We start from the raw sequence: 13,169 nt of genomic DNA, 5'->3' as shown, positions 1-13,169 counted from the left end.
ATGTTTTCATTTTCACTTGAATGTTACTTGTCCTTAGATCAATATTTATTATTTTTTAAGCAATAATAATTCATGTAAAATTGTCAGAAATCCCATATACAGAAAAAAAAGAGCAATATAATTTTTTTAATAATCACTTTTTAAATACCTTTACATTGAGATCGAGTATGGAGATAAAAAAAAAAACTTTTACTTATTTTTTTTTTTTAATGCAAAATAAATAATATTAAACTTGACGTTAATTGTGCAGAATTTTTTTTTAAATACAAATATTTTCAAAAAAAAGTACCTGTAATCTTGGATTAACAACAGCGGTAGCATCATTTTCAGGACCCATTTTACATGTACCAGAATGATGATAAATAGTGAAGGTGAAGGTCCTTGCCGCACACTCCCAATATTCATCTGAATCATACTGAAATTTCTCACAGCCCATAACCGGTGCATCGTATAATTTTGTTCCAAATTTTTTCATTGCACTCGTCTTGCTCACCTCAATGGCAGCTCTTATTCCTTTTACAATAATCCTTACATCCTCAGGGTCATTTAAATAATTTGGTATTATTCTTGGCTTAGATTCAGCTTTATTGTTTGTTAATAATATTTTTCCACGACTTTTTGGCCTCATTAACATTGGAAAAATTGTCCATGAATTGTGACCTTTAATTTTTTTAAATATCCCCTGCCAATATTCTTCGGATATACCAACATTTTGATAGAAACCACCGCCAGCAATTAATGATGTGCCAATAAATAAAAGTTCAATATTAGGAAAACTATTAACATCAGTTGGCCTATCAACATCCATAAATGAAAGTGCCTCAACACAACCGGGCACTGTTAATGGTCCATAGCGTCGATTTAAATAATCTTGAATATAAGGTTGTACGGGATTTGAGACAAGTTCAGGTAATATTGCAACAGATTGATTAACTAGAAATACAAGACCACCGTAGGCAATGTGATCCATTAGATTTTCACCAACGGGTGCATTTTTAATTAGTGGTATTCCAATTTCTTTGAGATGTTCTTTGGGTCCTATTCCAGAGAGCATGAGTATTTGTGGTGATCCAATTGAACCGGCACAAAGAATAACTTCTTTTTTAGCATAAACTTTTTTGCTTAAACCATTTTTCATAAATTGTACACCCAATGTTCGTTTTGTTTTTGGATCAATTAATATTTTTTCCACTTGACTATTTTTAGTGACAAATAAATTTTTCCTTCCTTTTGCCAAATGAAGATAAGCTCTATTTGTACTCATTCTTTCGCCATTTTTCAATGTTGCCTGAATATATGAGAAACCAATTCTTTCACGACCATTGTAATCAATTAATGGATAACCCATTTCTAAGCCAGCTTTTAAAAAACCTTCAGCCAATGGTGTATGATAAGGTGGATAATTAAGATCCAATGGTCCATTGGTACTGTGCATTTCACTGTCATTTAATAATTTTGGTATATTTAATTTCTCCAATTTTTTGAAATATGGCAATAATTCATTATAAGACCAACCAGTGTTACCTAATTTTGACCAATTGTCATAATCACGTGGATCGCCTCTTGTTGCAATCATATAATTTAAAACACTACTACCACCCATAACTTTACCACGTGGCCAATTACAACGACGATCTTTCATACCAAGACAATATTTTTCTGATTTTTCAGTTTTATATTTCCAATTAATATCATCGCTGAATTGTAACATATTAACTAACAATGGTATGTCCATTAGTAAATTTTCACTACGTCCAGCTTCAATGAGTAACACTTTGGAATTTTTAATTTCACTTAATCTTGATGCCATTGTTGCACCCGCACTACCAGCGCCAATAACAATAAAATCATATTGTTCATTTTGTTCGGGTGATATATCTGGTAATTCTCGATTCATATATTCTTGTCCTTCGGTTAAAAATCTTATTGCACCTGCTCCTAATTTTAATAGATGTTGTAAAAATGGAAATTGTCGTTCATTTTGAAATAAATTTTGATATTTTTCTTCGTATGATGTTTCTTGTTGTGTTGTGAGAATTATTTTTATTAATAAAAAATTAAGGACAAACAATATTGTCCTAAAAGACATTTTAATACACTTAATGTTGATGTCCTGCGTCCAAGATACGTATTAAACAAAGAAGACCCAGTAACACTTGGTTTATATAGGATTCGTTGGATATCGCTTGCGTATATAACTGGGGAGTTATTTTTGTATGTGTGCATGTGTATAACGTGAAATCGTGACATTGAATCTAATTAAATGCATATACATATATATATATATACAAATTGAGGAAGAATTTACAAATCGAAAATTCTAATTCATGTTTTTATTTATTTTACGAAAATTCTATTTTATTAGAAGTAGTCATTTTTTTCTAGAATTATTATTTTCATCTGCTTTTTTTTCTAATTTTACAAACGACAATTTAATTTTAATGTCTGTAGTTTTTTTCATACAGAAATAATTTATTTATTTATATAAAAAAATATAGAAAAAATGAAATAAGTCCTTTCGTACGTACAGTACTAAAATAGTAATCATTAAAATTAAAAATTCTAGAATCTAGAAAAACTTAAAAATTAAAATTATTATTAAACTTTTTTCTACTTTTGAAAATAACATTTTAATTTTATTAATCATTATTATTATTATTATTATTTATTAATTATTTTAATTTCAATTAATTAAAACAGATTTAGGACATTCTTACTATTTAAATTTAAATTAGTAAACGAATTTTCATTCAAATTTAGAGAGTACAATTTTATTTTAAAAATAAAAAAAATAAATAAAAAAATAAAAATAAAGAAATAAATAAAAATAAATAAATAAAATAAATAATTAAATTAATAAATTAATTAATTAATTTAACAAATAAATTTGTTTTTATGTTTTTTTTTTTTAATTTTTTGTTCATTCAATTTTTACTCTCGAAATCTGAATTATATTTAAAAATAACTAATTGATGGTAAAATTTTGACTAACTTTTTGCTTTAGAAATTAGTTAAAAAGAAAAAATGTTTTTAAAAAATAAAATTTTTTGCCTAGAAGTTTTTTTTAAAAAAATTTCTTTTTTGTAATTTAATGATCGAGAAACGTTGCAAAAATTTTTATAAACAAAAAAATTATAATAAATTGCATAGAAAAATATTTTTTCTTCTAATTCGTTGATCATAAACATGAACTTCATTGACGTTAATATTATTGGTCAATAAATAGTAATAATAAAAATTATAAAATAATAATAATAATAATAATAATAATAATAATAAAAGTAACAAAAAAATAGTCAAATTTTTACTAATTGCATTAGTTAACATAACCTATAAATTAATTTAACTATTTAACTGATAATAGTTATTATTATTGTAACATTTTTTGTCGAAATTTTTTAATTTTTTAAATTTTTTGATCAATAAACATTACAAGAAATATCTTTATGATGAAAATTCATAAAATTTTTTATTAAAAAAAATATTTCTTTAAAAAACATTGATTATAAACTTTGCGAATTTCAGCATCGTCGTTTTTCAATAAATTCTCGTGTCATTTTCAAAAGCTAAAATTTAATTAATAAAAATATTTTTAACAATAATCATAACAATAAATAACAATATCAAAAAAAAGAAATAAAAAAATTTAAATAATTACCGAAAAGAAGAAAGTTAAATTTTTTTTAATTATGTAAGGTTATGACAGTTTATAATGAACATCTTTGACGCAACATTTACGATTAGACCCTAACCGAATTGAATACACGTAGTATAAATTAGTATGAATGAATATCGTACAATATAAATATAAAATTAAGTAAGAGAATTGTCACGTTACACTCTAAGAGTTAATACAAATTTTAACGTATTAGTGACTCATTTTTTGCTTGTGAAATAGTTAAATTTTACTATCTCAATTTGAATCAGTGAAATTTTACTGATGAAATAGAAGTTGGTTACTGAATCATTTAGTGAATCTATTTTATCGATAATTGGTAAAACAGATCATATAACAATATTTAGTACTAAAAATTAATGTTTTCCATTCTTTTTTTTCTATTTTTTCGCAAAATTTCTAATATTTACACTCTAATTGGTGGAAATTAGTCAAAAAGCCTACTTTCAGTGATTAAAAATATTTTCAATGAAAAACATTTTCGCAGTAACTGAAATTTCAAAGTTATGTAAGTTCAAGGTAAAAGAAATAGAATAAATAATTAAATTTTCACTTTCCACATTTGACGAAAAATAATTGAATAATTTATTCTATTGGCTTTCCCTTGAAAATGTTTTACCTAAATTCAATTTTTTTTAAAATGTTTTTAATTTGGATATTAAATAGACGTGTGCAAGAATTTACCAATGCAATTTTGTTTTTTTTTTTTTTTTTTTTAATCATTTTTGTGACATTTAAAAAATTATCATTTTTCAAAAATGAATTTTGTGCTAAATTGCACTAGTAAAGAACAAAAAAATATAATCATAACATTCACGAAAAATAAATAAAAATTTCAAAATAATTTGATTTTAAAATTTTAAATATTTTTTTTTATATACTGAAAAAAGGGTTTGGTATTGACAACTAAACGTTTGGTTGGTATTTAAGCAACCAAAATTTTTTTATTGAATCAATAAAATTTTGGTTGTCCCAATCAAACTTTAGTTAGGACAACAAAAATCCTTTTTTTCTAATTTTGGTTGTGTCAAACAAATTTTGATTGAGACGATTAAAATTTTGTTGATTCAACAAAAAAAAATTTTGGTTGCTTAAATACCAACTAAATGTTTGGTTGTCAATACCAAATCCTTTTTTCAGTGTATCCAAAAATATTCCCAAATTATTATTTTTCAACAAATTTTGTTCTAGTCCAAAACAAAAAAATTATAATCATAACATTGATGAAAAATTTAAATAAATTTTTGAATAATTTGTTTTTAAAATGTAAAAAAATATTTTTTATCCAGAAATATTCAGAAATTAATGGTTTTAACAACAAATTTTGTACTGATCTATGATAGACTAGGAGAATTCAGGACAAAATTTATTTTTGAAAAATAATAATTTTTTAATGTTTCTGGATAAAAAAAAATTATTTTCGAATTTTAAAGTTGAATTATTTTTATAAAATTTAAAAATTTTCGTAAATGTTGTGTAATTTTTTCTCTTTGTTCGACAACCATAATTCAGGTAAAAAAAATTGTTTTGAAAAATAATAATTTTGGAAAATTTCTGAATAAAAAATTTTTTTTTTTTAAACTTGAATTATTTTGAAAATTTTTTAATTTTTCCTCAATATTATGATTGTTTGTGCTGTACTTAACAAATTCAGCACACAAAAATTTGTTTTTGAAAAATAATTTTTGATTATTTTTGAGGCGTTAAAAAATCATTTCAATTATTTTGAATAATATTATTATTAAATTTTGAAGATTTGATGTAAGAATTTTTCTTTTTGTTCTGGTCTTGTACAATTGTTTATTTTTAATTACATATAAATAGTATTTGTGAGCTTAAAATTTTTTTTTTAAATTTGAGTCCTAATTATTATTTTTTCAAAAAAAAAAAAAATTATGAAACATAAATTTTTACAAAAATTATTTTTTTGAAAAAAAAACAAAATGCCGTTGCTAACTTTTTGCACGTAATATAAATTATTAAAAAATGATAAAATTAAACATAAACAACATTTGTTGAAAATAAGAATAATTAAAAAAATTTTTTTAGTTAAAATGTATGCAATTTTATTTTTAGCACTTTGAATTATTAAAAGTTGCATTTAGATAAAAATTTAAAAAAATTTCATATGTAATTTTTAATTATTCATGTAAAAATTATTATTCAAATAAATATTTAGCTATTTGTTTTAAAAATATTACAAAAATATTTATTTATGCAAATATTTACTCTGAGACAATTAATATATTTTTTTCTAGTTGTATAGAAGATAAAATTTCATTAGAATTTATTAGAAATTGTTGCTAATACAAAATAGTGATTGAATTGTCACTTAAAAGAAAATTGAAGAATTAGATTGTGATTTACTGAACATTTTTTTTTTTTTTTTTTTTTTTTCAAATAATGTAAGACAATATAATAAAAGTGCAATTCTTTTCACGTATAATAACGTCATGACTTTGTGCGTGATATACATGGAGACTTTGTCACAGTTTTAAAACTTGGCGAGAATATTCATTGTTTTTTCTGTTGTCTTAGAGAAGATGCTTTTGTAATCAATACTTTGAAATAATTTTGCATGTAATTACAAATTTCTAGGAAATATTTTTTTAAACAAAAAACATTTTAGGAAATTATTTATTAATTTATTTATTTTTTAAAGAACTAAAAAATTTAATTTGATTAATTTTTTTATCTGTTAATTTTGATTTAATTTCTATCAATATTATATATATATATATATGGAGAAAGAAAAATAATTCCAAGTTTAGAGGAATTTTTTATTTATATTATAGATAAAAATTTCTTTATTAAAAGTTTCAACAGAGTGTTTAGAAATATATTTTTATTATTATTTTATCAATAAAAATTTTATTTCTTTCGTTAAAAAGTGGACAAAAAAAAAAAAAATTTCTTGAATCTTTGACACCTCAAAAAAAAAAAAGTCATATTGATTATTTTTCCCACTAAGAAGTTCATTCCCCCTTGGTATTCCAGACATCACATTATCATTTAGAAATTTAAAAATGTTTTTTTTTTTTTTACACAATTTTCGATGCTGCATCAGATATATATGATCATTTAATTTAATTACGTCACGAATGCTTCTTTGATGACTGTTGCTCAGAATCGAATCTTTGCTTCTAAATTATCCTTAGAAATGAGATTTTTGTGAGATTAAAAAAAAAAAAAAAAAATGAAGGAAAAAAAATATCCAACCAAATGTAAGATATAAAAAATAGTGTTTGCATTATAAACTATGTAGACTTTGATATTCGTTGAAAATTTGCAATATATATCATCAGTTGAATAATTCCAAGGTCACTTTTAATGTCTCTTATAATGCCAAGATTGATTTACAGGATTATAGTTGGGTACAACAGGGAATCATCCGGATACGTGACTTAAAAATTTTGTGTTTTTTTTTTCGTACATATTTATTTATAGCGACTCCGGGTATTATGATTGGCATTGATTTATTTTCATATATAAAATTGGTTAATCGTTTTTTAATTATCATTATGCAGCAATAATTTTTTTTTTTTTTTTTTTTTTTTCTGTAATATTCATTCATTGTGGATAATTTAAAATGATGCACTACTGTGAAAGGGACCTTAGCTGCTCTTGACTTAAGGTTCCTTTCACCATGGTATGTATTACTATATATATGCATTAAACCCGGAAATCCGTTTAGTTTTTGAAAAAACAAAAAAAAAATTTTGCAAAAAAGATAATTGAGGAAAATTTATATTTTTAATGATTTTGTAAAGTCCATGAAGTTTAACGTTTATTTTTAATGTAGAAATTAAATTTGATATTATTAAATTATAATTTATACTACAAAAAAAATCAAAAATCAATAAGTAAATATTATTTTTCTTCTTCAATAAATAAATAAATAAATAAAAATAAATGAATATTCAATTTTAGTATATTGATAATAATAATTTTTTGTTTGTAATGCGAAATCTTTAATAATATATTAATCAAAATAATTCTAATATAAATTCCAAAAAAGCTATTTTTTAACCCAAAAATATTAAAAAATTATTAGTTGTTATTTTTTAAAAATAATTTTTTTTGTTGAATTGTGCTCGTACAGGATATAAAAAGAGACAATTATTATAACATTTACGAAAATTAAGAAAATTTTCAAAATAATTCAATTTTTGAATTAAAAAAATAGGTTTTTTTTTCCCCAGAAATATTCAAAAATTTTTAATTTTTAAAATCAAATTTTTTGCTTATTGTACTCGACCAACGCAACGAAGCTGAAGTACGCAACTTTTATATAAACGATTTTTAAAGAAATAATTTTTTAAAATGAAAAATTCTATAATTTTTTTGTCTAAAAAATATTTTTTTATAATTTGTTGATTAATGAAAACTACAAGAAATATTTTTTTGGCAAAAAATTATAGAATTTTTCATTTTAAAAAATTATTTCTTTAAAAATCGTTTATATAAACGTTGCGTACTTCAGCTTCGTACTAACGCAAAAAAAAAGAATCTACTGCAACGTTGACAAAACTTTCAAAAATTTTCATAAAAAATTAATTTTAAAATCCAAAAATAAGTTTTTGAATTCAAAAATTATTATTATTATTATTATTATTATTATTATTATTATTATTATTATTATTATTATTATTATTATTATTATTATTATTATTATTATTATTATTATTATTATTATTATTATTATTATTATTATTATTATTATTCAAGAACAATTGCAGGTATGGAGGTATGCAATTTTTTTTTTTTAAATAATTGTTTTCTTTTAATGATTCTGGAGTAAAAAACTATTTTTGAATTTTGAAATTGAATTATTTTGAAAATTTTATTAATTATTATCGTTAATGTTAGTTTCTTTTGAATCTTGCCAAGTACAATCGAGGATAAATTTTTTTTTTTTTTTTTTGATAAAACATTTTTAAATATTTTTTGGTATTCAAAAACTTATTTTTAGATTTTAAAATTGAATTATATTGAAAAATTTTGAAAGTTTCAACACTGGTTACAGTAGTTTCTTTTTGTGTTGGTCGAGCACAATTCAGCATAATTTTTTTTTTTTTAAATAAAAATTAATTTTTTAATATTTCTAGGATAAAAAGTACTTTTCGACTTCAAAATTAAATTATTTTCGAAAAATTTTTTAATTTTCGTAAATTTTATAATTATTTATTTTTATGTTGATCGAATTCAAATTAATTAACATAAAAATTGTTATTAAAAAATACTAATTTTTGATTATTTCTGGTTAAAAAATTCTTTTTTGTAATTTTTAACATAATTTTGAATAATTTTATTATTAAAGATTTTGAAATATGTTAATTTCTTATTCTTAAGGGTATATGTGGGCAAAGGACGTTTTTTAGTAGTTTGAAACTTTTTCTGAGATAAAAAATGATTTTGGGTTTAAATTTTGGAGAAATTTTGTTAAAAAAGAAAAATTAAATTTTTACTATTTTTTTTTTTATCTTCGGAAATAACTAACTTCTTTTTAATCATTCTTGTTTTTTTTTCTCATATATTTTGATAATTTTTTGTAAAATTGAAATTATTTACAAGAATTTATACCTATACATAATTGAAATTTTTTCGCTTTGTCTTTAAAAAAAAAAGTGGTTAATTATTTCTAAAGATTTTTGAAAACAAAATTTTGGAAAAATATTCATTTGAATTTTAGAATTTTATCATATTTTTTAGGAAGTAAAATGAAAAATTAGTTTTCATATTTTTTAAATTTAGCTTTACAATTATATTTAAAAAAGAGGAGATTTGCATATTATTTTTGCCGGTGATTGTGTGTATGTTATTTTTTTTCAAAATTAAAGTAGTTAAAACACAATTTGAATTGAATATAAAAAATAAATTTTAATAATGCGCCATAAATTTTACATCTTCATATTTATCAAAAGAAAATAATTACAAAGTAAAAATTAATTTTTCTGTTTTAAATATGCAAATAAGATTACAATGTGCAATTCATGACTTAAATTTTTTTTCTTTGAAAATACATAAATTAGCAATTATATATTTTTTTTGGATATAAAATCAGAATTGATTATTAAATAATTAGAAATAATGTTTAATGATATTGGAGGTAAAAACATTAAATTTTTTATACATAGATACATTTGATTTATTTTTTTTATTTTACTAAACGTCACTTAGTACTATATACATTTAGACATAATAACTGATGTCGATATTCAAAACGACATTATGGCACGCAGATATAGTTTTATACCTGAGAGGCAGATTATTATTTTTTTTACAGATAAAAAAGCACAATAATTTTAGAAACCAGAATTTTAAGTATGTTGAAGAATAAAAAATGTGTGATATAATACAATAAAATGGTGATAGCGGAAATTATTTTTAAATTAGAATAAAATTCTTCTTAGTTGGTAGACGAGTAAATGGATTTTTTTTTATTTATAAAAATGTGCTAGAAAAAAAAGTTAAATCAACTTTTTAAGCCCAAACTGAGGTTAAATCTAAACTGGCGCCGAAATATATATATATATATTTTTTTTATGTAAATCATTAAAGCGTACTTTTGAGAAACATCATTTTCTCAATTTTCTTCTACGCGGTTTCTTCTCTATTTTGTTATTTTTAAATTAATTCTTAAAATACACTTTTTAAATGGACTTAATTTTAAAATTTATTGCTTTTGCTTTAAATCTACGATATGTCGTCTACCTGAATTTATACAGAATTTATTACGTTTATTATGAGATCATTATAGACATATTTTTCACAAAATGATCTCGAAAAATTGAATGTGTCTATTATTTTGTAGTTATATTTTCTATCACATTTGTACATAGCTGACTCAACAGTTTAAAATCTATTTTTTCTAAACTATCATAGAAATACTAAAAGATAATTCTCCTTGATAACAATTCTTATTAATGCTAAAATTACAGCAACAACAAAAAAGAATTGACTACTGACTGAATGGACTGTATGCGTTACCCAGCCAATCACTTTTGATAAGATCAGCACCTTTCTCACCGATCATGATAACCGGTGCATTTGTATTTCCGCTACATATTGTTGGCATAATAGACGCGTCTATAACTCTCAATCCATTTACACCGTATACTCTTAATCTTGGATCAACAACAGCATTGGGATCATGTGAAGGTCCCATTTTTGCCGTACCAACTGGATGATAAATAGTCATTGAAATATGCCTCGTATGACATTCCCAATATGCATCAGAACCAAATTTCAAATGTTTACAACCAGGAATTTTTATTCTATGCACTCTCGAACCAAATTGTTTAAATACTTGTGCCTCACTTATTTTCATTGCTATTTTTGCACCCTCAACCAATGTCGCAATATCCAATGGATGATCAAAATAATTTGCATTTATTATTGGATTTTGAAATGGATTCGAGCTACTTAATCTAATTGTACCACGTGATTTTGGCCTCAATAAAAGTGGCATTATTGTCCATGCATCTCTATTTGTAATTGGCTTAAAAACAGTATTATAAACCTCGTCAGTGATACCTAAAACTTTTCTCACTTGAATACCAGAATCAGATGCTATTGACGCTGGTGCCATATGAAATTGTACATCGGGAAATGTACCACTTGTATTTGCATATTTTGTATTAACAAATGCATAGGCTTCAACACCGCCAAGCGCTGTCATTGGTCCTTTACCATTTGCAACATATTGCATTGTCATTGGAGCTGGTTGAAAACGATTTTGAACAATTGATACTGGTTTATCAATTAGAAATGTTAATCCACCCATTCCCACATGATCTTGTAGATTATCGCCAACTTTCAAGTCACGCAATACTGGTATTCCAAGTTCTTGAAGGTGTTCCTTGGGTCCAATTCCAGACAGCATCAACAATTGTGGACTATTCACTGCGCCAGCAGAAAGAATCACTTCCTTTCGTGCACCGATAAATTGTTTTCTTCCGTCACGATAGAACTCCACACCCAATGCTCTCATTGTTAACGAATCGATAACAATCTTTGTCACGTGAGCATTCATTGCCGTGTGGAAGTTTCTTCTTAGTCTCACCGGTCGGATAAAGGCTTTCGCTGTTGAACATCTTGTACCACGTCGAATTGTTCCTGTAAAACATGGAAATTTTTATTTGTTTTTAGTTATATTCTAATTATTGTAGGAGAAATCATAAAAACAATTCTTCAAATAGTTTATTCTGATGAGAAAAATACAATGAAAGAAATTGTCTTGTCAAATAACAGCTTTAAAATTATGATTTGGAATTGTGATGGAAAAATTAATCTTATGTTAGTCTATTGTTTTCTTAGTAAAGATAGGTTAAGTTAGTAATTTTTAAAACATTTACAGGACCAAAAAATGATTCCATTCATTTTAATGTTGAGAAATTTAGGAATTTAAAAAATCAGCAATACAATACTGATGCCATACGAGGAAAAAAGATTAAAGTTGTATTAACAGCATGTGATTGTTAGTTCGACAATGTTAATTTCTTCGATCACTGTTCCTGTGAAATACTGAATTTAATACAAATTTTTTTTTTTAAAAAAGTCTAAAGTATGACAAGAAATGACAGTAAAATATTTTGCACCTTACTGTCCTTACTTATCATATTTTAAACTTCTCTACAAAATTTCAATTTAATTCATTCAGTATTTTACGTGAAAAGTGGACGAAAAAATTAATATTTTGTATGACTTAACCCTTTCGTGCCCCCGGGCAACCTAGCTTATAGATTTTGTTGAAACTCGTCACTCGGGGGTTTTTGGGGTCGCTGATTTCGAATTTGATGTCAGATTTTGAAAATTCAAAATGGCGGATCCAATATGGCGGACAAATTTTCAAAATTTTATCTGTTCCCCTTAAAACTCATCACTCGGGGGTTTTTGGGGTCGCTGATTACAAATCTGAAGTCAGATTTTCAAAATTCAAAATGGCGGATCCAATATGGCGGACTAATTTTCAAAATTTCACCGGTTTCCATTCAAACTTATCACTCGGGGGTTTTTGGGGTCGCTGATTACGAATCTGAAGTCAGATTTTCAAAATTCAAAATGGCCGATCTAATATGGCGGACTAATTTTCAAAATTTCACCGGTTTCACTTAAAACTTATCACTCGGGGGTTTTTGGGGTCGCTGATTACGAATCTGCAGTCAGATTTTCAAAATTCTAAATGACGGATCGAGTTTGTTCAAAAAATTTTTAGAAATTTTTAAATTTTTCTCACTTTCAAATCAATTGTTTGCAGCGGTGACGGTCTTCCACACCACCTAAGAGGTTCCGAATAAGGCGCGTTAGGTTTTTTTTACAGTAAACCTTCGCCAAGAACCCTATTTTAACAAGGTGGATGAATTTCATTATCATGTGAGTCTCGCGAATTTTCAAATTCGATGTAAGCTTTACATATAACAAAATACAAAAAATTGTTTAATTAATATAAAAGAAATTAATTAAATATAATTTTCAGATGGTGATTAAAATA

The 13,169-nt window shown here is 24.0% G+C and overlaps 1 protein-coding gene and 1 pseudogene across 2 annotated transcripts in view; one reads left to right on the top strand and one right to left on the bottom strand.

The window, feature by feature from the left end:
• LOC127280978 (flotillin-2) overlaps positions 1-13,169 on the top strand; it is a 297,326-nt gene that overhangs the window by 69,638 nt on the left and 214,519 nt on the right. The window lies entirely within an intron of this gene.
• LOC127280993 (uncharacterized) overlaps positions 1-13,169 on the bottom strand; it is a 51,365-nt pseudogene that overhangs the window by 14,443 nt on the left and 23,753 nt on the right.

This window comes from Leptopilina boulardi, unplaced genomic scaffold (genome assembly GCF_019393585.1).
Source record: "Leptopilina boulardi isolate dan_hultmark-lab unplaced genomic scaffold, ZJU_Lbou_2.1 LbouV2_259, whole genome shotgun sequence".
In the NCBI taxonomy this organism is placed as follows: Eukaryota; Metazoa; Arthropoda; class Insecta; order Hymenoptera; family Figitidae; genus Leptopilina; species Leptopilina boulardi.
Note: the sequence above shows the minus strand (reverse complement) of the source record. Positions and strands in the feature narration are given on the sequence as shown.